This window comes from Nycticebus coucang, chromosome 3 (genome assembly GCF_027406575.1).
Source record: "Nycticebus coucang isolate mNycCou1 chromosome 3, mNycCou1.pri, whole genome shotgun sequence".
Classification (NCBI taxonomy): Eukaryota; Metazoa; Chordata; class Mammalia; order Primates; family Lorisidae; genus Nycticebus; species Nycticebus coucang.
In genome coordinates, this window is record NC_069782.1 from 57,091,768 (window position 1) to 57,119,692 (window position 27,925).

At 41.9% G+C, this 27,925-nt stretch overlaps 1 non-coding gene and 1 pseudogene across 1 annotated transcript; both read left to right on the plus strand.

The window, feature by feature from the left end:
• The first annotated feature begins 19,233 nt into the window (after nt 1-19,233).
• Nucleotides 19,234-19,340, plus strand: LOC128582682 (U6 spliceosomal RNA). The gene has a single exon (XR_008379129.1). It is a non-coding gene; the product is annotated as a U6 spliceosomal RNA (small nuclear RNA).
• Nucleotides 19,341-24,647: 5,307 nt separating this feature from the next.
• LOC128580945 (transcriptional enhancer factor TEF-4-like) lies at nt 24,648-26,273 on the plus strand (annotated as a pseudogene).
• The last annotated feature ends 1,652 nt before the right edge of the window (nt 26,274-27,925 follow it).

Sequence of the window (27,925 nt, forward strand, 5' to 3'; positions counted from 1 at the left end):
TAGGTCAAAAGATACTATTACTCAATTTTCTGGTAGAAGGGGACCTAAGCCCACTATGGCTATGCTATTAGGAACTGATGATTTTGCATCTCCTCAGGCACAGACGGCCATCCCCCGCCAATTTCTGGAAGCCATAACAAAAAATGCCATCAGTGCTTGGCGCAAGCTCCCTCCTCCCGGGGCCAAAGGCGGCACATTAGCCAATATTAGGCAAGGTACGGAGGAGCCGTACCAAGACTTTATTTCAAGGCTGGAAGAAGCCATTAATAGAATGCTCCCCCCGTCTGAGGGCACATCACTGTTGCTCAAACAGTTAGCATGGGAAAATGCCAACACGCTGTGTCAGGACCTTATACGTCCTCTAAGAAAAACAGGTACTTTACCAGATTATATTAAAGCATGCATGGATGCCTCACCAGCGATAGTCCAGGGTATGGCCTATGCTGCAGCAATGCAAGGACAGAAATTCAGCGCCTATGTTAAAAATACCTTCAATAAAGGAGGTAAGGGGCCAAGAGCTCCTGCTAACACTTGCTACAATTGTGGCAAGCCAGGACACATGCAGAAGGACTGTAAACAGTCCCATGCCAATAAGCCAAGGGGGGACCCACCCGGCTTATGCCCTCGTTGTAAGAAGGGGCGACATTGGAGAAATGAATGCAAATCAAAATTTCATAAGGATGGAACCCCCTTGAATGACAAGGGAGACACTGATTCTGAGGATCAGGAAGTACGAAAGTCAAAAAACTAGGTGAGGGGCATTCTCCCAGCCCGGACCCCAAGGGAGATCATGCTGCGGTGCAGGATGTGCAGCACTCATCTACTTTAAATCCTCAAGCCCCTGAATTTACTATTCATAACCTTTCACGGGGCACTCCTGGAAGTGCAGGTTTAGATCTTGCAAGTGAAAAGGATGTATTATTATCCAAATGGGACGGTGTTACTTTAATCCCCACTGCAGTAAAAGGGCAACTTTTGCTGGGGACAGTTGGAATTATAATTGGGAGAAGTTCAAATTATACTAAACATTTTGAAGTTATTCCAGGAGTAATTGATTCAGATACTCAAAATACAATTAAAATAATGGTTAGAGCTTTAGTGGAAACAACTCAAATTCATAAAGGACAGAGAATTGCGCAATTGCTGTTATTACCATATGTCCCTTTACCTGCACCACATTTAAAGACGGCCAGGGGACAAGGTCAGTTTGGCTCCACTGATTATGTGGCTTTGGTACATAATTTGAATGACAGGCCATTCCAAGAAATAAAATTAAATGGCAAAGCATTTAAAGGGTTAATGGATACAGGAGCTGACAAAACCTGTATTGCAGCTTCTGAATGGCCTCAGTCCTGGCCGGTTCAACGAACCGCTTCTTCTTTGATTGGGCTTGGTTCAGCCACAGGAGTTATGCAAAGTACAGCTTATCTCTCTTGGGAGTTTGAAGGAAAAACAGGTTTTGTTCAACCATATGTATTGCCCTCTTTACCATTCACTCTATGGGGCAGGGACCTCCTACACGTTATGGATTTAAAATTAGTCACTGCTGATCAGTTAAATGACCAGCATTTTACATAGGGGCCACTGCAGAAAATCATGCAATCAAAATAAAATGGTTAACAGATACGCCTGTATGGGTTAGTCAGTGGCCCCTAACAACAGAAAAGTTACAGGCATTACAAATTTTAGTTCAGGAACAAGTAGACAAAGGGCACCTGGAAGAATCCACTAGCCCTTGGAATACTCCTGTATTTGTGATAAAGAAAAAATCTGGAAAATGGAGACTTTTACAGGACTTAAGAGCAGTCAATACAGTGATGGAGGATATGGGAGCCTTGCAACCTGGGCTCCCTTCCCCTGTGGCCATACCTGAGAGATGGTCAATTATAATTATTGATTTACAGGATTGTTTTTTCACCATTAATCTACATCCTGATGACTGCCCTCGGTTTGCTTTTAGTGTTCCTTCACTAAATTTACAAGAGCCTTTTAAAAGGTATCAATGGAAAACTTTACCTCAAGGTATGAAAAATAGTCCTACATTGTGTCAAAAATTTGTGGCTGCTGCTTTAGCAGCACTGCGAGTACAATTTCCAGATGCTTACATTATTCATTATATGGATGATATTTTATTGGCTCATCAACATCAGGCACAAGTACAACTTATGCTGGAAAAGGCCATAGAGCAATTAACTAAGTTTGGTCTAATTATTGCCCCAGAAAAAATTCAAAGAGATAAGCCGCTTAACTATTTAGGTCAGTGGATTCATTCGGATTATATCACTCCACAGAAAGTACAGATAAGAAGAGATAAATTACAAACACTTAATGATTATCAAAAACTCTTAGGAGACATAAATTGGATTCGGCCTTATTTGAAAATTACTACGGGGACTCTCAGTCCTTTGTTTGCTATTTTACAAGGAGACTCAGATCCACAGTCTCCAAGAATAATGACTAAAGAAGCTTTACAGACACTGGGGGTTGTGGAACAGGCACTCAGCCAAGCTAGAGTTAAGCAGGTTAATTATCAGAAACCATGGTCTTTATTAATTTTCTCTACTGAATATACACCCACTGCCTGCTTGTGGCAGGCAGGCATTTTAGAATGGATCCATCTACCACATGTACAAGCAAAAGTTGTTGCTGATTATCCTTATTTAATCTCCTTACTCATAGACAAAGGCAGGAAACGATCTAGAGAGTTATTTGGTAAAGAACCTCATGCTATTATAACTACTTATAATAAAACTCAAATAGAACAATTACTTCAAAATAATGAAGATTGGATATTGGCCTTGCAAGGTTACACAGGACAAATTTTATATCATTATCCAAAACATCCTTTAATTGAATTTGCAAAAACAGTTTCACTTATATTTCCTCTTTTGTGTGCCAGAGAGCCACTACCTCAGGCTGTCACATTATTTACTGATGGCTCTTCGACAGGAAAAGCTGTAGTTTTTAGTCCAGGCATGTCGCCTCTCATAAAAGAAGTGGCACAAACTTCAGCTCAACAAGCAGAACTATGGGCATTAATCACTGCTTTTGAACATTTTAAACAAAAGTTTAATTTGTATACAGATTCTAAATATGTTGCTTCCTTATTTCCAGCCCTTGAAACTGCTCTTTTAACAGGAACTTCAACTATACTGCCTTTGTTAAAAAGGCTACAAACTTTGATTCAACAAAGACACAATCAATTTTATATTGGTCATATAAGAGGGCACTCACAACTACCAGGACCATTGGCACAAGGTAATGCTACTGTAGATTTACTTACAAGAACTGTAATGGCCACAGTCACTCAGGCTGAGGACAGCCATGCTTTGCATCATCAAAATGCTAATGCATTAAGAAAAATGTTTCACATTACCAGAGAACAGGCAAGACAGATAGTCTTGCGGTGTAAGGCATGCCCTCTCACTCATCATCCATTAAAATTTGGAGTTAATCCTAGGGGCCTCCGCCCCAATATTTTATGGCAGATGGATGTTACCCATGTGCCAAGCTTTGGAAAATTAGCATATGTACATGTAACTGTGGATACTTTTTCACATTATATTTGTGCCTCTGCAAAAACTGGCGAGGCTTACAAGGATGTTATTCAACACTTGTTTAACTGTTTTCAACAGCTAGGTGTCCCTCTTCAATTAAAAACAGATAATGCTCCAGCCTATACTTCTCGAGCATTTGTTAACTTTTGTGCTCAATGGAAAATAGCTCATTCTACAGGGATCCCTTACAATCCACAAGGGCAGGCCATTGTGGAGCGATCCAATCAAATATTAAAACTACAAATTGAGCGCCTACAAAAGGCCCATACATATTTCTCTCCTCATCACATTTTGTCACATGCTTTATTTGTATTAAATCATCTAAATGTTAATACAGAAAATCATACACCAGCATTAGTACACTGGCAACCAGAAACAAAAACTGCTTTACCAAAAGTTCTTTGGAAAGATTTATTAACTGGATTATGAAAAGGACCAGATGTCCTCATAACCTCCGGACGAGGGTATGCTTGTGTTTTTCCACAGGATGCCGAATCCCCCATCTGCATTCCAGACCGACTGGTCAAGCCGGCTCCTCCGGAAAAGACAACGCAGGAGGAGGCACCAGCGGCTTCTGCGAAACCTCACACATCGGCTGGAGAAAGTGAAAGTGCATCCGCCGACAACAAACAAGATCACGTGGACGCAAATTAGAACTCTCACTCAAGAGGCAAAACGTTTACTGTTGTCTCAAGGCAAAGCTTTAACTCCTGTAATGTATTTTGCAGCATTTTTAACTCTCTTGTCCAGCCCTAAAGTGGAAAGTGCAGCCTATTGGGCATACATTCCTAATCCACCTTTGTTACACCCTGTAGGGTGGCTGGATCAAGAGCCTATAAAAATTTTAACTAATGATACCCTCCGTTTGGGAGGATTGCAAGATTCAGAATCACGGGATCATGCCTCTTCCTCTGTTAACTTTACAGGCAGGGTAGACTCACTCCCTATTTGTCTCACCTTAAGAGGGAGAGCCCCACCATTTTGTGTGCAAACTAGCTCTAGAGTGTTCTTAACTGACGCTCCGGATCCCGCAGATGCAACTAAATGTTATGTTTGGGAATATGAACTTCAAACCTTAGGACATATAACATTTAATGAAACTTTTGAAGAGGTAACTACATTACCTATCCCCAACTGTAAAGAAAAGTATAGAGATATAAATCAATTCTGGGATTCATCTTTAACTAAAACTCCCGTCTGGCTGTCATGTGGCTTTGCAGAAGCAGCCAGTCGACATGTCCCAGTTAACTCCAAATTAATTATTTGGGATTATTCTGTCACCTCTGGAACAATTGATTATGAAAAATACTTTGCTGATAATAGTGTAAAATATCATAAATATAGATGGTCATCTTTTCCTCCTCAAAAAATAAGGCGATGATATTCAGCTGGTTTAGTTGAACCTATATGGGTTGCACAAGAACAGAATAAAATTCAAATTCATTATGATTTATTTCGATTAATGGCTGCAACAAATATGATTTTAGAAAGAAAACCAGGCATGACAAGCCCTGCAGCCATACCAGTAAGAGTGTGTATAGGATATCCCTATGCACTATTATTAGCACCCACTGCCTTTTTTAGCATAGTTGAACATAATAATTCTTATAAAGTCACATGTACTGCATGCAAAATAACCAATTGTATTGCTTCTTCTGATATATTTCATGTAAATAATAGATTGCTAAATGTTATGTTAATTGTAAAAAGACCTTCATATGTAATGTTACCTGTAGATCTGCAAGACGATCCATGGTATGATAATGCAGCATTACAAGTGTTAGAAACACTTAATGAATTAATTAGACCTAAAAAATTTGTGGCAGCTTTAATTTTAGGCATTGCAGCTTTAATTTCTATAATCACTACTTTTGCTGTAGCTACTACAGCTTTAGTGCAACAAATGCATACAGCACACTATGTCAATACTCTTAGCAGTAATGTAACTTTAGCATTAATGACACAAGCTAGTATTGATAATAAGCTTGAAGCCAAATTAAATGTGTTAGAAGAAGTAGTCTTAGCTTTAGGTCAAGACATTAAGTACATACAACAGAAGCTACAAACAAAGTGTCATTCTGCCTTTCAGGCTATTTGCATTACACCTTTACCATATAACATGTCTGAATCATGGAGTAAAGTGCAAGCACATTTACAAGGTGTTTGGAGAGACAATGATATAACACATAATTTACACGGCTTACAACAAGATATTACAGCCATGAGTCAAGCTCATTTACCAATAACTTCTCTTAACACATTGGCTCAATCTTTAACTAGTGGATTTAAAGCACTCAATCCTCTTGACTGGATCCAGTATATTGTATTCATAACCATAATTAGCTGTCTATTATTTTGTGTTGTGTTACTGTTACCATGTCTCATACAATGTCTGTTTTCTTCTATCAACTCTATACGCCAAGAAGTCTTTGAACTGCGGTTTAAAAACAAAAAAGGGAGAAATGCCGCACCCACGGCACCATAGCCGTAGTGAGGCAGCGCTGTCCGCGTTCTAGAACGACGGGAAGGTGGATTGTGCTCCACAGAGCTTAGCCCCCAGAGCCCCCAGTATGCACAGCATCAGAAATGTTGCCTAGCATGCTCAGTTACCCGCTTAAGTTTAAAGATTGTGGCATCTATTCATGTGTTTGTCATTCTGTACCAGAAGTCTGTTTGTTCTGATAAACTATCAATATGTACTTTCCTAAGAATGAACACAATACACTGTTAATCCAAATATAACACCACCTCATGAGCTTGCTAGACTCAGTGGCACTACTAATGAACACACAAAGAGGTTTTTCCCACCATAAATATCAGTGGGGACAGAAAAAACAGAATAAATGCATAAACAGAACTTTTACAAGACATGACCTCCCACAATAAGGATTTGTTCAAACATCTTGCTTCACTAATTTTCATATGTAATACAAATCAATAGAGTAGTTTAATGTTTAACAAACAATCAATTATGAATCAAAGTATAGTTACTAATAAGAGTAAAAATATATAGAAAATATATATAAAAGTAGTCAAGCATTATACATAAAAGAATATGTCCAGCTGTTTTAAAAATAAAATCATAAGAAACTGAAAAGAGTTGCAGGACTGAGAAGAGTTGTAAGCCTTGACATTCCTGAAGAGGGAGTAAGCAGGTGTTACTGATAAACCACCTCCCTCCGGAGAGCAAAACCTTGAAAACATGTAATGCATGATAAACCGCATATGCAAACACAAAGATAATTTACAAGCATAAGCAGAATGAAGATTGCATTGTTTGAACCTTGGAAAGAAAATGTATAAATACCAACATATACTCTCAGTAAAATTTGCAGCTGCATACTTTAACCCGTAGTGTGCCAGACTGTCATTCCTGTGCCGACCTCTCAACTTTCCTCGTTCCTTCTCCCTGCTTTCCCTCGGACTGGAGCCCACCGACAGGGTGGTCCGTGGCATTTGACTTTTGTGGGAGAGGTCTGAGACAGAGAATGGGACATGAATCCTGACAATGCCTTCCGTTCCCACAGCCTCTTGGAGAGAGTATAGAGATTGTAGTATTTTGGAAGTGGGAGGTCCAAAGGTGTGGCCAGACCTAGTATGGGGTGGGGAAACTGAGTCTGGCACATTTTTTTCCATCCCAAGTTAGCCATTTTTTTTCTCTTACCACGCTTTAAGGAATTGTAGAGGGTGGAAGGGATGGGAAGGATGGGAGGGATGGAAGTTTGCTGATAGGGAGGAAGTCGAGGCGGGGATATCTGCCACATCTAAAGAAGATAATGTGGAGTCAGATGAGTCAGAAAAATTTGGAGGTACTCACGCAAGGAGAATTTGAGAGGGTTCACAGGATAAACACAAGGAAGGAATGTTTTAGAGTGTGAGAAATGCATGAATGTAAGGGATCTCTGACCATTTGCCTAATTTGTGACAATAACTTTTGAGATCAGTGAGAATTGAGATATCAAAGGTGCCATGTTTAGTCCAATGTGAACCATTGCCAAGTTTGTACATAGTGGCCAAGCAGTATTATAGAAAAAAATGAGGCGTTTAGGTTTGAGGTCAGGGTAAAGGTGTAGAGGTTTGAAGTTAGTTAGAAGACAGCTTAGAGGTGAAGAAGGGGGAATCTGTGACTGAGTGTTGCCCGTAGCAAAAACTGGAGGTAGAAAGTAAATGAGATTAAAGGTAAGATATAAAGAGAATTTTCGAGGCGGAAAAGGAGGAACGAAAATAACCTAAGTGACTGTTACCCCCAAATAAAGGCAACTTTCAAAGGGGAAAATGGGGAACAACATGACTAAGACGTCCTCTGTATGTGGCATCTAGGTGATCTAGATCTCCAGGAAGATTCTAGATAAGTGAACCTGGTTCACTGAAAAACCGAAAACAATCAAGGCCCAGGGCAGGGCTGGTGAGGCTGGCATCAGGAGATTACCCGGACTCTCCACATATGACTTCGGTCAAAAGAGGGCCTAGCCTCTGTGTGACCGCCAGTGGGGAGGGTTAAAAGAACCAAAAGATCATATACTTAAAAGTGTGGGAAGAGAGGGTGGGGAGATGAGGAGGTAGAGCAGGAACAAGAAGAGGAAAGAAGTGCAGAAAAGTTTTTAGATGAGGGCTCACCTCAGTATGAAGTGGATGAATGTCAGGCAAGTTCAGAGAGTGCACAGTTTCTCTTTGTCTCACGGGAATAAGGGTCAGTTTGGTTAGGTTCAGTGGGTTATATTTCCAGCCCCTAAAGGGGCTTTTCCCCAGGGAGTTACAGGCACCATATGAAAAGTTCTGGAACCAAAGATAAAAATTATTCCGAGGCACAAGATGAAAGGAAGGAGGAGATCCAATTTGTGCAATCAAAGTGGCTTTTATTCCACCTGGAGTGCATGTGGGGTGAAATTCCTGATTAGGGAGAAATCCACACGTGGGCTATAGCGGACAGGGATTTAAATGGTTAGGGCTGCCAGGATTGGTTTGACCATAGCTTTACCTGGGCTGGTAGGTGGGACAAGGTTAGTGAGGTCTGGATTGGTCCATTCACTACTTCCTGGGAGGGACATGCTTTCCAGGAAGGGGATCCTTCCTGGGTGGGTCAGTAACTCGATTCTATCAGTAAGGTTTTATATCTCTGCTTTGGATATAAAGCTCTTCACCCACAGTATTCAGGGACGTACCTTAACTCTTGGGGCTGTTCTGTTGAATTTCTCTCTTTAGACAAAGGAAATATCCAGGAGCATTTCCGCTTGTTTATAGACTCTTAATAATTGATATTTCTATCTTTCTTATGTCTTTAAGGACAGTTTTTGTTGGGGTGTGTTTTTGTTGCTGTTTGATTGATTTTCAGATGATACCAGCTATCAGGTTGTTACATCTAATCTGTAAAAACTTGGGTGTTAATCTACATGAAAATCAGACCTTGTTTATAGTACACATTGAAATAGCTTTCATTTGTACTTGTTTTTTTTTTGGGACAGAGTCTCATTTTGTTAACCTCAATAGAGTGCTATGGCATCATAGCTCACAGCAACCTCAAATTTTTGGGCTTAAGTGATCCTCTTGCCTCAGCCTCCCAAGTAGTTGGGACTACAGGTGCCTGCCGCAACTGCCCAGCTATTTTATAGAGATGGGGTCTCCTTGCTCCGGCTGGTCTCAAACTCATGAGCTCAAGCAATCCAGCCACCTCGGCCTCCCAGAGTTCTAGGATTATAAGCATGAGCCACTGCTCCCAGCCCTATATTGAAATTTTTATGACACATTTAAATTATGTTGACAAGAAAAAAAGTAAAAAGAAATATACTTACTGTGCTTTGAACTTCTTTCAAAAATATTCAATTAATGACCTTTAAAAATGTTCCTGGCACACCTAAGATCCTCTCACAGATTAGTGTGCTCTGGTACACCAGTTGAAAATGGCTGGGAACATAAACAGGAAAGCACACCGGGACAGCAGAAAATTCACAAATCCAATAAAGTGGATAAAAAGTTATACAATAAAAACAAAAATGGGGAACCTTTATCAGTACAATGCTTCATGTTTGAAAACTGGATAGTCCTATAAAAATGTTAAAAATAGGGCGGCGCCTGTGGCTCAGTGAGTAAAGTGCCTGCCCCATATATTGAGGGTGGTGAGTTCAAACCTAGCCTGGCCAAACTGCAACAACAACAAAAAAATAGCCAGACGTTGTGGCGGGCACCTGTAGTCTCAGCTACTCAGGAGGCTGAGGCAAGAGAATTGCCTAAGCCCAAAAAGCTGGAGGTTGCTATGAGTTGTGTGACGACGCCATGGCACTCTACTGTGGGCGATAAAGTGACTACTCCGTCTCTAAAAAAAAAGTGATGAAAATAAATTTGTCATGTGCTAGAATAAGATAAAGGATAAATAAAGAAGGAATATGAATGGCAAAACATTTAAAACCTGCAAATAGGAGAAGAAAACATTGGTAAATATTCCTATAAGCTGTGAGAATAAATCTGGCCTTTTTAAGAATATAGAAGTGTTAGTGAAAGAAAAGATTGATAAAGGACATAATATAAAACCAGGATATTTTGCATGGTAGGAATCACTATAAGTTAAAAAGAATATACCAAACAGAACAACTGTTTGCAAATTATGTAAAAGACAAAGAGAAGCTCTCATGTGTGTTCCAGAAAATCAGAAATTTCTCTAAACATATGGTCTCATGGCACAAGGACACAGGAGGACAAGTGAAGTGTCCCTCACTGACTCAAGATGGGACAATTTTAACCAGAAAACAGATATAACTTCAGTATATGGAATCCTATCAAATACACAGAAAATAATGTAAGGAAAAGTATTATCTATATGTTTTTATTTTTGTTTGCTGGGCCACATCATCATTGTTGTGGAAGTTACTAAGTGAAAGAATCAAGTTTTTATACTCTTCCTGTTAGGTTAGTTTTAAATGTAATGAAGAACTCAGGAGAAAATGCAAGTCTTACTAGAGAGTAAGAACTAGTACATGCAGAGGGTATACTAGAGTTAGAAAACTGCTATTTTGCAACCCTCAGTGAAATTAGGAAAATACTAATCAATAAATAAGCAATTACAAGGAGGAAACAGGTAGATGTTCCATGGACCTACTCAGCCACCTAAATATACATAAAAGCAGAAAAATCAGACATATGCATTGAATATGCTGTCTTAATTGGGATGTATTGGAAATGTAAAATGGAGCATGCAGGCTGGGCACAGCTATAATCCTGGTACTCATAGGCCAAGGCAGGTGGATTGCTTGAGCTCAGGAGGTCAATACCAGCCTGAGCAAGAGTGAGACTCAGTCTCTAAAAATAACCAGGTATTGTGGTGGGCACCTGTAGTTCAGCTACTTGGGAGTTTGAGCCCAAGAGTTTGAGGTTGCTGTGAGCTGCGATGCCATGGTACTCTACCATGGGCGTCAGAGTGAGACTCTGTCTCAAAAATAAATAAAATGGAGCATGCTTTTAAAAGATCCAGTACTACAAACTATTAGTAATATTGATGGAATTATTTATTATTAAATGCTTTAGAGACAGGGTCTTGCTCCAGTGCTCAGACTTAAGTGCAGTGCTCTGATCATATCTCACTGCATCCTCCAACCAAGTGACCCTCCTTTCACAACCTGCTGAATAGCTGAGAACTACAGTCATGAACCATCAAACCTCAATTAAAAAAATTTTTTTGTAGTGGCCGAAATGTGTGTCGCAACCCCTATGGCCCTGGTCTTGATAGCAGTAGGAAGGAATCAGGCCTGACCAGATTAGAAGTACAAGCTTGCAGGAGGTGGGCTAACCTTGACTGCAGGGTAGCCCCGAGAAACCTCCACAGTAGCCTTTTATTGAGACAGTACAGGACAGGTGAGGGGAGTATTAGACAATGACTGCATGCCTAAGGATCACCATGGGCTCAGGCTCTTTCTCCGCAAGTGAACATCTGTTGATGAATTGCCTGAGGGTCTGCCCCCCAGCCGCAAATCATCTTGCTCAGAGGTCATGTGGATTTTGGCGTCCTCTACATCTCCCCCCCCCCCCACCGTGTATTAAAGATATTTCTGGATAAGCAAGGGAGAAAATCTGTCATTGGTTATTTCAGCCGATTTCACCGAAGAGCTTTGCTTCCTGCTAAGTAAAAGAAACAAAAGGGCATATAAGCATAATAGAATTAACCAATGGAACTAATCGGGGTATAAGAGAAACTATTTTAGCCAAACTAGGCATAGGGGAAAGCATGTCCCCTTTGCGCTAATCACCACCCAACTATGTGCTACGGGCTGACCCATAAGGCCCATGACGCTTCCATGGGAAGTATTAACCACCACCCGAAGTTAGGTTCAGTGAGGAAAGGGCTGTACTGAACACAGACCCTTTCCAAAGAGCAGTATAACTTTAAGTAAGGATCAGGTGCCCAATTGAAACAGATATAAATCCAACAAGTGAAATTCTTTTATCTTGGCTGATACCAGTATAACCATTATCCTGAAGCCTGCTGTTCGAGGTCTTTGTTGTCATAGTCTTCAAAGGTTTAGAAGATGCATACTAAGCTTACCTGTGGCTAGTTATTCAGCCCAAAATAATGAAAACCTGTATCAATCTTCTCACTCCGCATAGAAGCTCCAACTGCCTCTTAGGGAAACAGGACACTGACCGCTCTTAACTGCTTCTTGCTGATGATGGACAGTGATATGGGAGAGGCAGCTAGAGTTCCCATAGAGGAGATTGATCCAGGGTTTCTCTATTATAAAATTACCTAGGCTCCAAAAATCAGCATCCTGTGAATAAAAGAATAGTTAGTGAAAACAAATTTGTTAAGGCACTGATAAGGTGTCCTGCTCATGTCGAGGCTTAATCCAGTGGGCTGGTAACCACTGCTTCTCTTGGTGTTCTGTAATAATATGGGCAAAACCTTGACCCCAATGCAGTACATAACCAGGCTTCCACTCTGACATGTCAGGTTTTCTATAAAAAATAGGTTGTTGTATTGGAGAGGATAGTGAATGAAAGAGATGTCCAATGGCGTTCTGCAGCTGTCTTTTTGTCATTGCTGAGATTCAGAAAATTGAGAGTGAAAAGAGCTCTTGTGAGCATGTATTTAGGACTAAGGGGAGGATAGACTCTCCCCATCTCTGTTTATCTAACATATCTTTCAATGTTTTATGACATTGTTCAATAATGGCTTGTCCTTGAGAATTGTAAGGAATACCATGAGATAATTGAATATTCCAAAAAGATAGGAAGGTATTTAATTTGTGAGTAGAATAAGAAGGTGCATTATCAGTTTTAATAGATTTGGGGATACTCATAATATTAAAGCACTGTAACAAATGCTGAATGACTTGGTAAGTCCTTTCTCCCGGTAAAGCAGTAGCCTAAGAGAAATGAGAAAAAATATCTCTGGAATGATGAACATGTTTCACTCTACCAAAGGATGAGACAATGGTCACATCCATCTGCCATATCTGATTTGCTGCTTCTCCTCTAGGGTTGGTTCTCTCCAGAAGAGGAGGTAAGTGTATCCTTGAACAAGGACAATTAGAAAAAATCTGCTGAGACTGAGTTCTTATAAGTTGAAATTTCTTACGGAGCATTTTTGCATTAGTGTGTGTAAGAGTGAAAGGTAGAAGCTTTTTGAACAGTACCAATAAGGGTCCAATCTATTTTTGCATTCAATGAGGTCATTGGACCCAGTAGTATGGTGTGTGCTCTGATATGAGTTATGTAGATAGAGTGAGGACAATGCCTTCTAAGTGCCTGAAGAGACTGAAAGAGAGAAGAAATCTCACCAGTGGAAGTGATGGTTGCTGTTTCTATCTTTCTAATAGCTATGCAGGCATACTAAGAATCTGCGACATTTATTGTACAAGGAAAGTCTTGAAGTAAAACAAAAATAGCATATATTTCATTTTTTTGAACAAAGTATAAGGACTTTGAACAACTTTGAAAGTATTACCATCTGTATATCCAACTTTGCTGTGCTTGCTGGCATCTGTGTTAAAGATAATAGCATCCAAAATTGGAGGGTCTCTAACAACATAAGGGAGAATCCAAGAAGTAAGCTTTAAAAACTGAAATCTTTTGTTGTTAGGATATTCATTAGTAATTTAGCCTGTACAGGATGCAAAAGTAATTTGCCGCTATATGGATAATTAAAATTGAGTTGAATTTGCTTTTCTGTGAAAGGAACCATAATAGAATAAGGATTATAACCTTTAAGTTGGTGAATTCTATTTCTACCCTTAGCAATCAGTTCACAAATTTTATCTAAGTATTGTAATTTTTATGTAGCTCTGTTAGAAAGGAACAACTATTCTAAAAGAGTATCTACTTGATAAATAACTCTGGTTGGGGAGTGAGTAGTGGCTATAATTATATGTGGTTGATCTTCAGGATGCAGGTATATGGTAAGAAAAATAATCCTTTAAGTCAATAACATGCAAATACCAATTGGAAGGAATCAGAGAGTAAAGGAAGGCCTAACTGCAGGGGTCCCATGGGTATAATAGTTTCATTAATTTTGCAAAGGTCAGTGAGCATTCTCCAATTGCCTGATTTCTTTCTTATCACAAAAACAGGAGCATTCCAAGGGCTGGTAGAGGACTCGATATGCCCTTGCTCCAATTGTTCCTGTGCTACTAATTTTAAAGCATCCAGTTGTTCCATAGTTAACACTCACTGCTCCACCCACACTGGATTACTACTCTTCCAGGACAACCTAAAAGCTATGGCAGGGCAGTCGCCTCTATGCTAAATTTGACATTTGCAAGGAATTAACATGAGGAGATGATAAGGTTACCACAGAGTTCCATTGCTGGAACAAATCATGACCCCATAGGTTAATAGCAATATTGGCTACATATGGTCGGATTTGAGCATTCTGCTTATCCAGCCCTAAGCAGTTCAAAGGCAAAATACTCTGATAGATTGAATCTAGAGTTCTGATGCCAACAAAAGTAATATCAACAACTTGTTTTTCCCATTCCCTGGGCCACTGATTTAGAGCGCCTATGTCTAACAGGCTAGTAAAGGTTTTACCCTTCAGAGTAGGAGTCAGTTGAGGCCTACGCTTATTGACAGACATTTGCCAGAAAATAGGGCTTGTGTCACCAGCATGTTTTCCCCAGTAGCTTATAACTTAATGTGCGGTAGGAGTAGCAATTGAGCAATCTTTTGTCTGGCCAAAATTTGAGTTGGCTGGTTTACTGAGATCATGATCTATACTTCCCCTAAGTAATTACCATCAATAACACCTGTGTGGATGAACATTCCCTGAGATCCTAATTCACTTTTCCTGGGCAATAATCCAATAGTACCTGAGGGAAGAGGACCACACACTCCTGTTCTCAATTCTTTTGCTCCAATGCTGGTAAGCAAAAGGACATTATCATATGCCAGTAAGTCAAAAGCAACACTTCCTGAGGTGGCATGTAAAAGAGACTGAACAGAGTGAAGTTGCTGGTGAATGAGTAGATTCTCAGACCCCTATTCTTTGCCTGTGGGTCCTGGGCTGGGCCTGCCTAGTAGTTTTCCTGTGGTAAAGGTTTTCCTTTTTTATCGAACTGAGAGTGGCACTCACTCGCCCAATGGGGTGCTTTCTTACACCTGGGACACAACCCAGGGGGTTTCCATTTGCTATAAGTCTTTTGGTCATTGTTTTTCCTATAGATATTCCCTTTCCAACACTCTTTTCTCCTATGTCCCAATTTTCTATAATTGTGATATCTAGGATGGTACGGATTGACCCCTTCTATTAAAGCAGCAGCAAGTAAATTAGCCTTGTGGGATTCCGTCCTATATCAGCACATGCCCATATATATTCCTCTAATGGGGCATTTTGTGCTCTCAAACGTCACAAGGCCTTTTGCTATTCAGAGTTAGCATTTTCAAATGCTAAAATTTAGAATAGCATGTCTTTGACCTCCGGCTGAGCAATGGCCTTATCAACTGCAGTTTTTAATTGGGCGAGAAAGTCAGTATGAATGAATGAATGAATCCATTCCCTGACTGTATTATCTTAATAAAAGATTTAGAGATCTCTCCTGGAGCCTGAACCTTTTCCCAGGCCCTAAGACAACACTGCCTTGTCTGGACTATGGCTATTTCATCATACTGAAGTTGATTTGGAATCCCCAGCCACTGACCAGACCCAGTGAGCTGTTCTGATGTTACAGGGACTCCTCTCTGATGGTTTTGGTAACTCATCAGGTAAGCCTCCTCCTTCCACCAGGTTATGAACTTTAAATACTGTCCAGACTCAAGAATAGTTCCGGCTATCATGTTCCAGTCATAAGGAATGAGCCCCTACTCTTGTGCAAGCCCCTGTAACAGACCTTACAAAATGAGGATTGCATACCATACTGTGCTACAGCCTGTTTCAAATCTTTCAGAACTGCAAAGGTGATCATATGGTGATCAAAACGTTGGCCCCCCTTGATGGTGTTGTATATCGGGAGGAATATCAGTGACCATAACTGGAAAAAGCCGCCAAGTTTCTTCCCACTTAAAGTCGCTGGTTTTACGCCCTTTTAACACAGCCTCCATAACGGAAGTCACAGGCAGTTCATTTACATAGGGAGGCACTGAGGGCAATATTGCGTGCTCTAAGTTGGCATTTCTGACTGTGAGACTATTTACGCAGTCTTCCTATTATTTGATCTGAGCAGCCATAATGACCACAGAGGTAATTCCTTGTTTATTTGTGTCTGTATCATATGCTCTTGATTCCCAGTTCTCATTAGGTTCAGATTCCCACTGAACCTCACTATTCTTCTCACTTTCAAATTCTGCTCAAACATCACCTTCTTCCTCAGTTTTCAATTCTCACGACTCCCCAAACAGGAAGTTACCCATTATTTTCTCTAAATGTCTTTGCTTATTTACCAAAGGCTTCACTTATTGTGAGTGAGGTTCCCTAGATTCTAAATTGGCCAATGGTCCCACTGCCCTGAGCGGAGTTTCCCTTTGGACTTCCTCCAACTGTCTGCCAAAAGCTTCACTTAATTCTGAGTGTCCCTTTCCCCTTTGATCCATGTCCCCAGTGTCCTGTTGTGTCCTGCTGGATACTGCTGAATCCTGCTAGATGTTGCAGCGCCTATGGCCCTGGTCTTGATCTCCACAGGAAGGAACCAGGCATGATTGGGATTAAAAGTACAAGCTTGCAGGAGGTGGGCTAACCATGATTTCAGGGTATCCCCCGAGCAACCTCTGCCTTTTATTGAGACAGTACAAGACAGGTGAGGGGATTATTTGATGATTATGTGCTTAAGGATCGCCATGGGCTCAGGCTCTTTCTCCACAAAGAACACCTGCTGATGAATTGCCTGAGGCTCCTGCCCTGCTGCAAATCATCTTGCTTAGAGGTCATCTGGCTCTTGGCGTCCTCTACATAGGAGCAACCTTGATTTAGGACAGGAATTATCTTTGTCCAAAGGAAGACATGGTTGAAGATTATTTTTTCCAGCTTCATTGAAGTACAGCCACTTATTTCAGGTCCTCGAATGGCCTTTGTATCAACTAGTTGTCATGATATACCTTCCCTCTGCTCCAGCTCCTTCCCCTCAAGCAACTTCTTCTTTGCCACATGCTTGGGGACTCCATGGGCCTCTTCCCCATCTGCTATTCCATTACAGCAAGCTTTGTAATTGGCCCGGGAAGCTGGTGAGATCATGTTAGGATTCCAAGCCTTTCCTGTTCTTGTGGATCCAGCTTCTAATCAGAAATACCATAAACCTCTTTAAGACTTTGAAGGATATAAAGGCAGCAGTCTCTCAATACAGAGTTACTGCCCCTTTTACTATGGCTATGATAGAAACCTTGGAGGATGAAACCTCACCACCTAATGATTGGAAAAGTATTGCCAAGGCGTGTCTTTCTGGGGGGTTGGGGGATATCTATTATGGAAGGCAAAATATATGGACAAAGCTGATGAAATGGTTTGGTGCAACTGCCAAGCTAACAATGGAGTGTCTTATGATAATGCTCACATGAATGGGAAATTATTCTGATACTGCAACCCAAGTTAATTGGCCTCGGTTTGTATACCATCAGGTTGCCACTATGGCACTCACATCCTGGAGGAGGCTACCCCTTACAGCTCTGAACAGAGGAGCTGAGTAAAATTTGCCATGGCCCTGATGAAAATTATCAAGATTTTGTTGCCCAGCTGCTGCAAGCCGTGGGGCATGTAATTGCTGACCCAGAGACTGGGACTTCAATTGTCTGCCAATTAGCCTTTGAGGATGCCATTCTGCCTGTCAAGCTGTGATCCGCCCCTACAAGAAATGAGGTTCCTTGGAAGATTATATTCACCTCTGTGCAGATGTTGGATCTTCTTACACTCAAGGGGCCACGTTTGCGGCTAGGATGAAAGAGGTACCCATTGGAGTGGTGTATCAGCAGATGCAAGGAAATAACCAATGGGGTAAATCCCTTCGTCCCTCTGGCCCCCAAAGAAATGACAATTGTTTCAATTTTAGAAAGTCTGGTCATTTTAGTAAGCACTGTCCACAACACACTCAGGGAACTTCAGTGCCTGTGTGTGTGCAACCCATATTTTTATGCACCAAATGTCAGCTAGGCTTTCATTGAGCTAATAAATGCAGGTCAAAAACTGATTCTCAGGGCAGGCCTCTTAAGCCAACTTTGGGAAACTGAGTCTGGGTCTTGCCCCAGGCCTGTCAAACAATCAGGGCAGTTACCCACAACCATGGAGAGACAGTCCCATCTTAAGTCCCCACTCCCCAGAAGGGCATTGAATTCCTTTTTAGAGCAAGTCCTCGTTCCGCAAGACTGGACCTCAGTTCCACCACCCACTACGTATTAACCCCAGAGCTAGGACCTCAGAGGATTCCCACAGGCATTTTTGGTCCCCTCCCTGAGGGCACTGTGGGACTTCTGCTTGGGCAAAGCAGCTCTGCCATGAGAGGGCTTTAAGTTCTCCCTGGAGTCATTGACTCTGATTATGAAGGAGAAGTCCAAGATATGGCCACAGCCCCTCATGGTATTGTGTCTATTATTTTAGGAGAACACATTGCTCAGCTTATTTTTGTGCTTTTTCAAAAATGTGGACAGGTTCAGAAGGGAGGGAGCAGAGGATCTGAGGGCTTCGGGTCCTCCAATGCCAATTGGGTCAGAGCTATTTCTCAGGAATGCCCTCAACTCGTGCTTACTATTCAAGATCATTCTTTCCTGGGTATCCTTTGGTACTGGGGCAGATATTTCAGTCATGTCAAAGCAACATTGGCCTTCAGTCTGGTCTTTGACCCTGTCCATGACTCAGTTGCAGGGAATAGGTATGAGTCAAAATTCCCTTCCACATTCTGCCTCCCTTAGTTAGACTGACCCCAAAGGTAATGCTGGTACTTTACAACCTTTTGTGCTGGAACACCTTCTATGCAATTTATGGGGGAGAGATGTTCTCAAGAATTAGGAGTGGTGCTTGTTAACCCAAATGAAACTGTATCTAATTTGATGCTTAAACAAGATTTTAATCCCCTATCAGGGTTGGGTGAACATGTTCAGGGAACAACCCAGCCTTTGAAACCACAACCCCGCCCCCACACCAGGGCCTCGGTTTTGAGCTTTTTTCTTCAGGCCACTGATTGCAGCTGCTCAACTGACTGTGGATCCTATTATATGGAAAACATCTGACCTAGTCTGGGTAGATCAGTGGCCTTTGACTCAAGAAAAGCTTCAGGCAGTGCTCGCTTTGGCAGCACATATACTAAAATTGGAACGATACAGAGAAGATTAGCATGGCCCCTGCGCAAGGATGACACGCAAATTCGTGAAGCGTTCCATATTTAAAAAAAAAAAAAAGAAAGAAAAGCTTCAGGCAGCCAAGACTTTGTTACAAGAGCAGTTAGACCTTGGTCATATTGAGCCCTCTAATAGCCCTTGGAATACTCCAATTTTTGTTATTAAGGAAAAATCATTAAAATGGAGGCTGCTACAGGATCTCCATGCAGTTAACGCTACTATGGAGATTATGGGTGCTTTGCAGCCTGGATTACCATCCTCTGTTGCTGTCCTTAATTCTTGGCCTGCTTATGTAATTGATCTTAAGGATTTTTTTTTTACTATTACTCTTGTGCCCCAGGATTGCCAGAGTTTTGCTTTTAGCCTCCCATTTGTTAATTTCCATCAACCTATGCGTCATTTTCAGTGGCATGTTTTGCCTTAGGGAATAGCTCACAGTCCCACTCTTTTGCAGAAATGTGTAGCTCAAATTCTTTTCCCCCGTAGCAGCAGTATCCACAGGTTTACCTTATTTACTACATGAATGACATTCTTTTGTCTCATCCTTCCCAAGACGTTTTAGATAAACTGCTGAGTCATTTAACTCATCATTTCACTCAGCACAATTTGGTTGTAGCCCCTGAAAAAATTCAACTGACTTATCCCTTGGATTACTTGGGCATGAAAGTTTCCAAAGTACTGTGCAGCCTCAATGCCTTGTGTTGGATACCTCCCATTTGCAGACTTCGAATGATTTTCAGAAACTTATGTGACATTAACTGGCTGCACCCATCACTCCATATTACAACCCATGAATTACTTCCTTTATTTGATATTTTGCAGGGGGACCCCTCTCCCACTTCTCCCTGTTCTCTCACCTTTTCAGAATGTGCTGCTCTAACATTGGTGGAACAGGCCCTAAAACAGACTCAGGTTACTCAAATAGATTATGCTTCTCCTTTAACATTTATAGTTTTAGATACTTTTTCATTCCAAACTGGTGTCTTTAGGCAGAAAGTCCCTATTGAATGGGTGCATTTGCCATCTTCTTGAGGCCGTATACTGTGCCTTTATTTTGAATTAGCAGCTCAACTCATCACAGCTGCCCACACACATGCGTGACAACTGTGTGGGATTGACCTTCATTTTATTATAGTTCCTTACACCACAGCACAAGTCAGTCAATTATGGCAGTTTAATATTGCCTGGCAACTTGCTTTTGCCAGTTTTACAGGTCAGATTACTTATCCTTACCCTGGACCTAAGTTACTTTCATTTTTATGTCAGCACCCTTTGATTTTTCCTTCCTGCATTCTGCTGTCCCACTTCCACATGTAGATTTTGCCTTTACTGACGGTTCCTCTTCTGGCTATGCTGCATTGTTTTAAATGGTCAAATTTTTTAATGTCATACTTCTCTTTCTTCTGCCCCAAAATCGCAGTACACTTAGCCTTTCAAAAATCTTTCTGTTCTTTAAATCTTTATACTGACAGCGATTGGGTTTTTCTCTGTTTGCAAGTTTTGGAGAAAGCCACAATTTGCCCTTCAGTGGATTCAGGTCTTCAAGCACCTTTGTTACAGGTTCAGCAGACTTTACGTGCCCGGTCTGTTCCCTATTATGTTGGTCACCTTCATGGTCATACTGCTTTGCCTGGGTCTTTAGCTGAAGGCAATGCCCTAGCTGATTCTCTCTGTCTTGTGGTCTTGGTTATGTTGTCTATGAATGATAAGGCCCAAGCTTCTCATGCCATTCATCAGCAAAGTGCATGCAGTTTGATGTTTAGTGAGAAGCATCCTGACAGATTGTAAAGCAATGTTCTTATTGCTTACCTCATGTTCCAGCACCCCATTATGGGGTTAATCCTCGAGGCCTTATGCCAGGGCAATTGTGGCAACTGGATGTAACACATTTTTCTCATTTTGGTAAACTTGCTTATGTGCATGTTTGTATGGATACTTATTCTGGGTTTTTTATGGTTTCTGCCCATTCTGGAGAAGCTATTAAGGATGTTAAAGCTCATCTTTTTCACCTTTTTTCTGTTCTTGGAGTTCCCAAAGTTATCAAAACAGACAACACCCTTGCCTATACATCCAAAGCCTTTGCTTCTTTTATGGCACAGTTTTCTACCCACAATTCTTTGGCATTCCTTACAATCCTCGGGGTCAAGGAATTGTGGAATGGGCTCATGCATGCCTAAAGCTCCAACTGGAGAAAATAAAGAAGGGAGAGTTATATCCCCTGACACCTCAGAATTATCTTTCTCATGCCCTTTTTGTCCTTAATATTCTTTCATTAGATCAGGAAGGCCAGTTGGCTGCAGATCGCTTTTGGCATCCCTGTCCTGGCTCCTTCCCCTTGGTTAAGTGGAAGGACCCACTCACAGGACAGTGGTTTGGCTCAGACCTGGTGCTCATTTGGGGATGAGGGCATGTTTGTGTTTATTCAGAGAGCTCTGATTGACCCCTCTGGCTTCCAGAGAGGCTCATCAAGGCAGCAGAGATTCCCTTGCAGTGACCCCAGTCACCTGATTCCCTCTCTCAAGAAAATGAAGTTCGAGGATCCCACTCCCCCTCACTGAGACCATGCAACAAAGGGACCCTCCAGAATATCTCAGAGAACCTGGTCAGTCCCGCTACCGACAAGTGAAGCAGCTGACCTCTCAGGCGGAGGACCTACTCCAGAGGCAGGGAATAGTGCTCAAGCCTGATCACCTTTTTGTGGCTATGTTAGCACTGCTAACATTGCAGATTGGCCTGGTGGGAGGGGAACCCTATTGGGCTTATTTCCCTGATCCCCCTCTTCTTTGCCCTGTTACCTGGGGTGATCCTAATATACCAGTCTTTGTCAATAACACCCCTTTGTTTGGATACCCTGATGGGGAGCCCACTGTTACTCAATGGACCCTCTACAATTATACTGGGTCCTCTGAACGAGTTCCTCTGTGTACGACTCATCAGGTGAATCATACAGGCTGTTTACAGCTAGTCATGGAACTGCACAAGTTATTAGGCCACCACAACGGGCGCACTCTCTCCAGCTCCAATCTGATACTTCCTTTATCGAGTGGAACATGGATGCTTATAGCTTTACACAGCTGCAAGCCATCAAAGCAGGGTTATCTCCCCCAACCTCTTTACCTCCCTTCCCATTATTAGGGCATGAACATTCTTTTGATAATTTTCCCCCATAGAGCACTTGTTCTTATACCCCTGGAGCTATCCACAAAATTTTTGGCACTTCTTTTTCTGTGCATGACTGCTCCTGTCCCTTTTTGGCTGTTATGAAGAAAGCCAGGTTCCCTTCTTTGTTACTGTCAGTGGTGGGGCACCATTTCTTGAATCGGGAGGGCCCCTGGGGACTAGACTATGACAATTTTGTCTACCCTTGGAGGTCATTTGGAAACAGGCCTTTGGCAAGCTACTGCTGCCACTGGTCCAATAACCTTCATACATCCTATTGTGGAGAAAAAGGCTAATAAGCAAACATTGTATCTCAAGACATGTATAAAATACCCCTATGTCTTTTTTTTTTTTTTTTTTTTTTTTTGTAGAGACAGAGTCTCACTTTATGGCCCTTGGTAGAGTGCCGTGGCCTCACACAGCTCACAGCAACCTCCAACTCCTGGGCTTAAGCGATTCTCCTGCCTCAGCCTCCCGAGCAGCTGGGACTACAGGCGGCCGCCACAACGCCCGGCTATTTTTTGGTTGCAGTTTGGCCGGGGCCAGGTTTGAACCCTCCACCCTCGGTATATGGGGCCGGCACCCTACCGACTGAGCCACAGGCGCCGCCCTCCCCTATGTCTTTTTAACAGGTCCTTTAAACATTACCATGAAGCCTCACAGTTTTTGAGAAAAAGTTTTTGTGGCTACAGAGTATGAATATGTTGCTACTTGCACTAATTGTAACTTAACTAATTATCTTTCTAGCACCCAGCAGTACCAGGATATTGTTTTGCTGAAGCAACTCCCTTTTGTTATGATTCCAGTACATGTGAATGGCACTTGGTATGCTGATCCTGGGTATCAAGTTTTGCAGTTATTAGTTGAGCAGCTTAAATGCCCTAAGCGGTTTTTGGGCATATTAGTTGCTGGAATTATTACCCTTGTAACTACTGTAGCCACAGCTGCTACTGCTTCAGTAGCTCTTACTCAATCCATACAGACTGCTCATTATGTAAAGCTTTCTAAAAATGTTTCAACTTCTTTGGGCATTCAGGAAAAGATCGATTGTAAAATTGAGGAAAAATTTAATGCCCTTGAAGAGGTGGTTCTGTTTTAGGACAAGTTGAAGCCCTAAAGGTCTGTCTTCCTCTACATTGTCATGCAGAGTTTGAATGGATTTGTGTTACTGCTTATAACTATAATGCTACTGAGTGGAGTTGGGATGGTGTCCAGCACCACTTGCAGGGCATTTGGACTTCTAATAGCTTTTCAGTAGACATTGCTGCTCTGCATTCGCATATCCAGTCTATTCAAAATGCCCATTTATAGACACCACAAGAGGTGGCCACAGCTATAAAGCTGTTTCTTTTTTTTTTTATTGTTGGGGATTCATTGAGGGTACAAGAATATAAAGCAGTTTCTTACTAACTTTATACCATCAACATCTTTCACATATGTGATATATGCCCTTATTAGATTGGGGATAATGGTTTTGATTTTGTTGTAAGCCTTCACAGCAGTCTGAGAATTAAAGGCAAATCTTCACCACATGCACTTAGAAAGAAAAAGAGGGGTAGCTGTTGGGAACCGACTTCCTGAGAGGCACAGATCCCCAGTTTTGAGGAACTACATTTGAGTCAAGGACTGAATGCAACCTGGACCCAAGTGTTTCCTGTTATGGCTGATTCCTGAACCAGATTAGAATGGAGACATGCCTTTTGGTCAGCACAGTCTGCTTAGAATTCTATTCTGCTCTTAGGCTGTTTTTAATCAAGTTATGCAATTATGACAAAATCATGCCTTCAAGCTACTGTATATAAAAGCTGTACAGTAAAGCTGAGGTTCCCTTTTCCTATTGAGAAAAGGTCCTCCTGATCCCACTTTTTTTTTTGTCTCCCTTTTCCATCCTGCACTGATCTACACCCGGGTTTTCTAATAACTTTGCTAGGGTGGTTCCTGGAAATCTCTGTATAAAATATGATAGAAATTATTTTAAACATAACTTAGAAAAAGAAACCCAGGTTATGAGAACATGTTCAGATTCATCTGAATGACTCATAACTGATGTTAATGAGGAACTTAAAGAAAACTTAATGATGGCTATGGTAACATTAACTGGAATACATTTACAAATAGCTAGAAGATATTTCAAAAGTTCCTAACATGAAGGAAAGATAAATATCTCAGGTGATGTTTCTTCAGACACAGGCCAAGATGGGGAAGACTGGGTTAGGGCCCCCTGTGGATGATGGCAATGGCTGGACAGGCATTAAGAAAGTCAGTGAGGGGGCGGCGCCTGTGGCTCAGTCGGTAAGGCGCCAGCCCCATATACTGAAGGTGACGGGTTCAAACCCGGCCCCGGCCAAACTGCAACCAAAAAATAGCCGGGCGTTGTGGCGGGCACCTGTAGTCCCAGCTACTCGGGAGGCTGAGGCAGGAGAATTGCTTGAGCCCAGGAGTTGGAGGTTGCTGTGAGCTGTGTGAGGCCATGGCACTCTACCAAGGGCCATAGAGTGAGACTCTGTCTCTACAAAAAAAAAAAAAAAAAAAAAGAAAGTCAGTGAGGAGAGTGCCAGAGGCGGCAAGGGGGCTGGAAGGAATGTGGGCCCAGATGCAGAGGGTGGTGTTTGGAGCTCAGATATTGAGCAGAGCTTCCAGGAGGCACTGGACACTTGCCCTATGGCTGTCAGAAAATCATCTTGTTCGATGAAAGCAAGATGTATGGTCAGAATGAACTGACTACCTGCTACATCAAGCTGAGAATGGAGAAGGTCTGAACTTGTGACCATGTCTCTAGTCTCATCCAAGTTTTAACTTGAAGAAAATCAAGGGAAATCTAGTCCAAGATAAAGGACCAGGTTTCAAGAACAAGGCTTTCCAAACCACGGCTACCATGTCCTCGGCCCAGCTCACCAAACTGGGTCCTGCTGGTCTTCAGGCCTCTGAACTTTTCCAGTTTTGGTCAGGGGCTCTAGACCCCTCTGCAATGTTTCAAATATGAAGCCATTTTCACAGACACCATTTTCCTTGTCATTGACACCCCCATCTATTGACCAGGGTGTGAGTTCACTTAACCCCTCTCACCCCTGCCTCCACCTTACCCATTACACCCAGGCTGGCAGGCTTGGGCCCTAGGCCCTGCCCAGTTGCAGCTAGTAGAATTCTCGGCCTGTGTGGAACTGTCAAATGCAGGTGAATTATACCAGAGTCACATGTTTGTACATATCCCCCAGCATTGCCTCAGCCCTGGAGTTCCCCTACTTGAGAGTGTGGATGTCCAGCAGATTAATTACAAATTCCCTAAGAACAGAGTGATCTCCAAGAACTGTATGATCGCAGCCACCCGTACATCTTTTTTCTGGTCAAGTTCTGGGCAGACGTGAACTGAGGCCCAAGTGGAAAGAGGTCCAGGGCTTGCATTGCCTGCAGCAGTAAGAGTGGTGTCTTCTACAGAGTGAGCAGCCAGTATGAGAGCCTGGAGCACATGACCCTCATGTGCTCCTCCAAGGTCTGCTCCTTTGGCAAACAGATGGTGGAGAAGGTGGAGACAGGATGGGCCCAGCTTGAAGATGAAGATTTGTGTACTGCCTGTTGTGCTCGCCTGTCTGGAAGCACCTGGTGAATTTCCTGCACAAGTTGTGGCAGCTGGCTGAGTGATACATGATGAACAGTATCCTTGGAAACTTCACCATCCTCCAAGTGGTGACAAACAGAGACACCCAGGAATTGCTACGGTGTACCACCTATGTCTTTGAGGTCTCCACCAGTGAACATGGGGCCCAGCACCACATTTACTTACTGCCTGGTCTGGGATTGAAGAGGGACTCCAAAACTGGATGACCCCTGGAATACCTTCCTGCCAGGAAGGACCATTCAGCTCTCCTCTTACTCTGTATTTAAGGAGAGAGCTGTGATTTAAAGGGCCTGACTTCAGAGGCCTAAGAAATAAGGGACACCAAAACTTGATTGGTGAGCTGAATAGGTAGGGACTGAGGAAAGAATAGACTCTGATAGTGGAACCTCACAGGGGGTGTCTGAAAGGATAGATCACTCAAGAGCATCAAAGATTGAGGACGGGTGAGACAACCTCCAGGTACACTTCTCAGCTTCTGACAGGGCCCCATTGCCCCTCTCTTCTGGATGTTTTGGAGAGTCTTTCTTCCTGTTTTCCAGCTGCCAGCCCCCCAAATTTCTGCCTCTCCCTATCACCCTTTTTATTACAAAGATTAACCCTATTTTTGTAGGAGCAGAGCTAGGTGGGCCGTGGAAGTATTTTTAATATAATGAGCTATTTATAAACATTATGGCTTTATCTCAACTGCACCAGAAATGGGAGAAGGCTTTGTAACTCATCCTCCTCCTTCTTAGTGAGCAACGTGTTCTACAGTAGTGTTTCTTCCCTTGCCAACTCCAAAGTCTGTTGGTCTGTTATGACAGAGGATGAAGCTATTTCATCACTTCCACTGAAGCTAAAAGGAAGCCTCCTAATACACTGGTATAACACACTACAAATTAGTTGCTAATTTATGGGGCTTTAACAGGCAAGAAACTATACTAAGATCACTTATCTTACGTAGTCCAGATTTAGATGTAAAATTACTTATGCCTTCCTTATCTGAATAGAATATATATTAATTCAAGTTCAGATAGGGGGTCAAATAAGTAAAAGCTACTTGCAGGCTTCAAATAACAGTATTAGTAATAATGGTAATAATTTAATCAGAGTACTTACAGATGAGATGCTGATAAGCATGTGCTAGGCACTGCATTAAATGATGTATGTGTGTGTGTATATATATATATAATACATATCTCTGTGTGTGTGTGTGTGTATGTCTGTGTGTGTGTGTGTGTTTGTATAAGACCTTACACACCATAAGCCTTGGCAGATTATGCTCCTTTTCAGATCAGAAAACACATCTGGTGATAAATTATGTTCCTAAGATCACACCTAGCAAGTGGGAAAGCCAGGAATGCAACCCAGGCTTCGGGGAACCTAAAGCCTCTCTTTTTTTCCCTTTATCACCCACCTATGGCTTATCTTATTCAAGGAAAAGTTAATCTAGTTAAAGCTTTCTTCCTTCTGCCCATGCCAATTAAAACTAAAGCATCAAACTACACTAGAAGTGAAAACAGAAAAAAGCTGATGAAGTCACAGGATCTGGTAATAGCAATTAGTCACTTAAGGATAATCTAACCTCAATATTCTTTAAAGAAAACAACTTAAAGCAAAGACTCACTGAGTCATTCCAAAGACAAAATGAATCCCAGCTCCTACTTATGGGAAACAGAACATTCTAAAGGAAAACTATATAAGCAACAGAGGTTGAAAAATACTATGAAAGAGTGAAGAAGTTCACATTAAGTCATAAACTAAACTACAAGTTTAAGTCTACATTTCATGAAACTAACTAATATATCACCAAAACACCAAATTACAAACAAATATCAGTTAATATTGAAAGAAAAGATAAATCCTTCTGTATACTGTC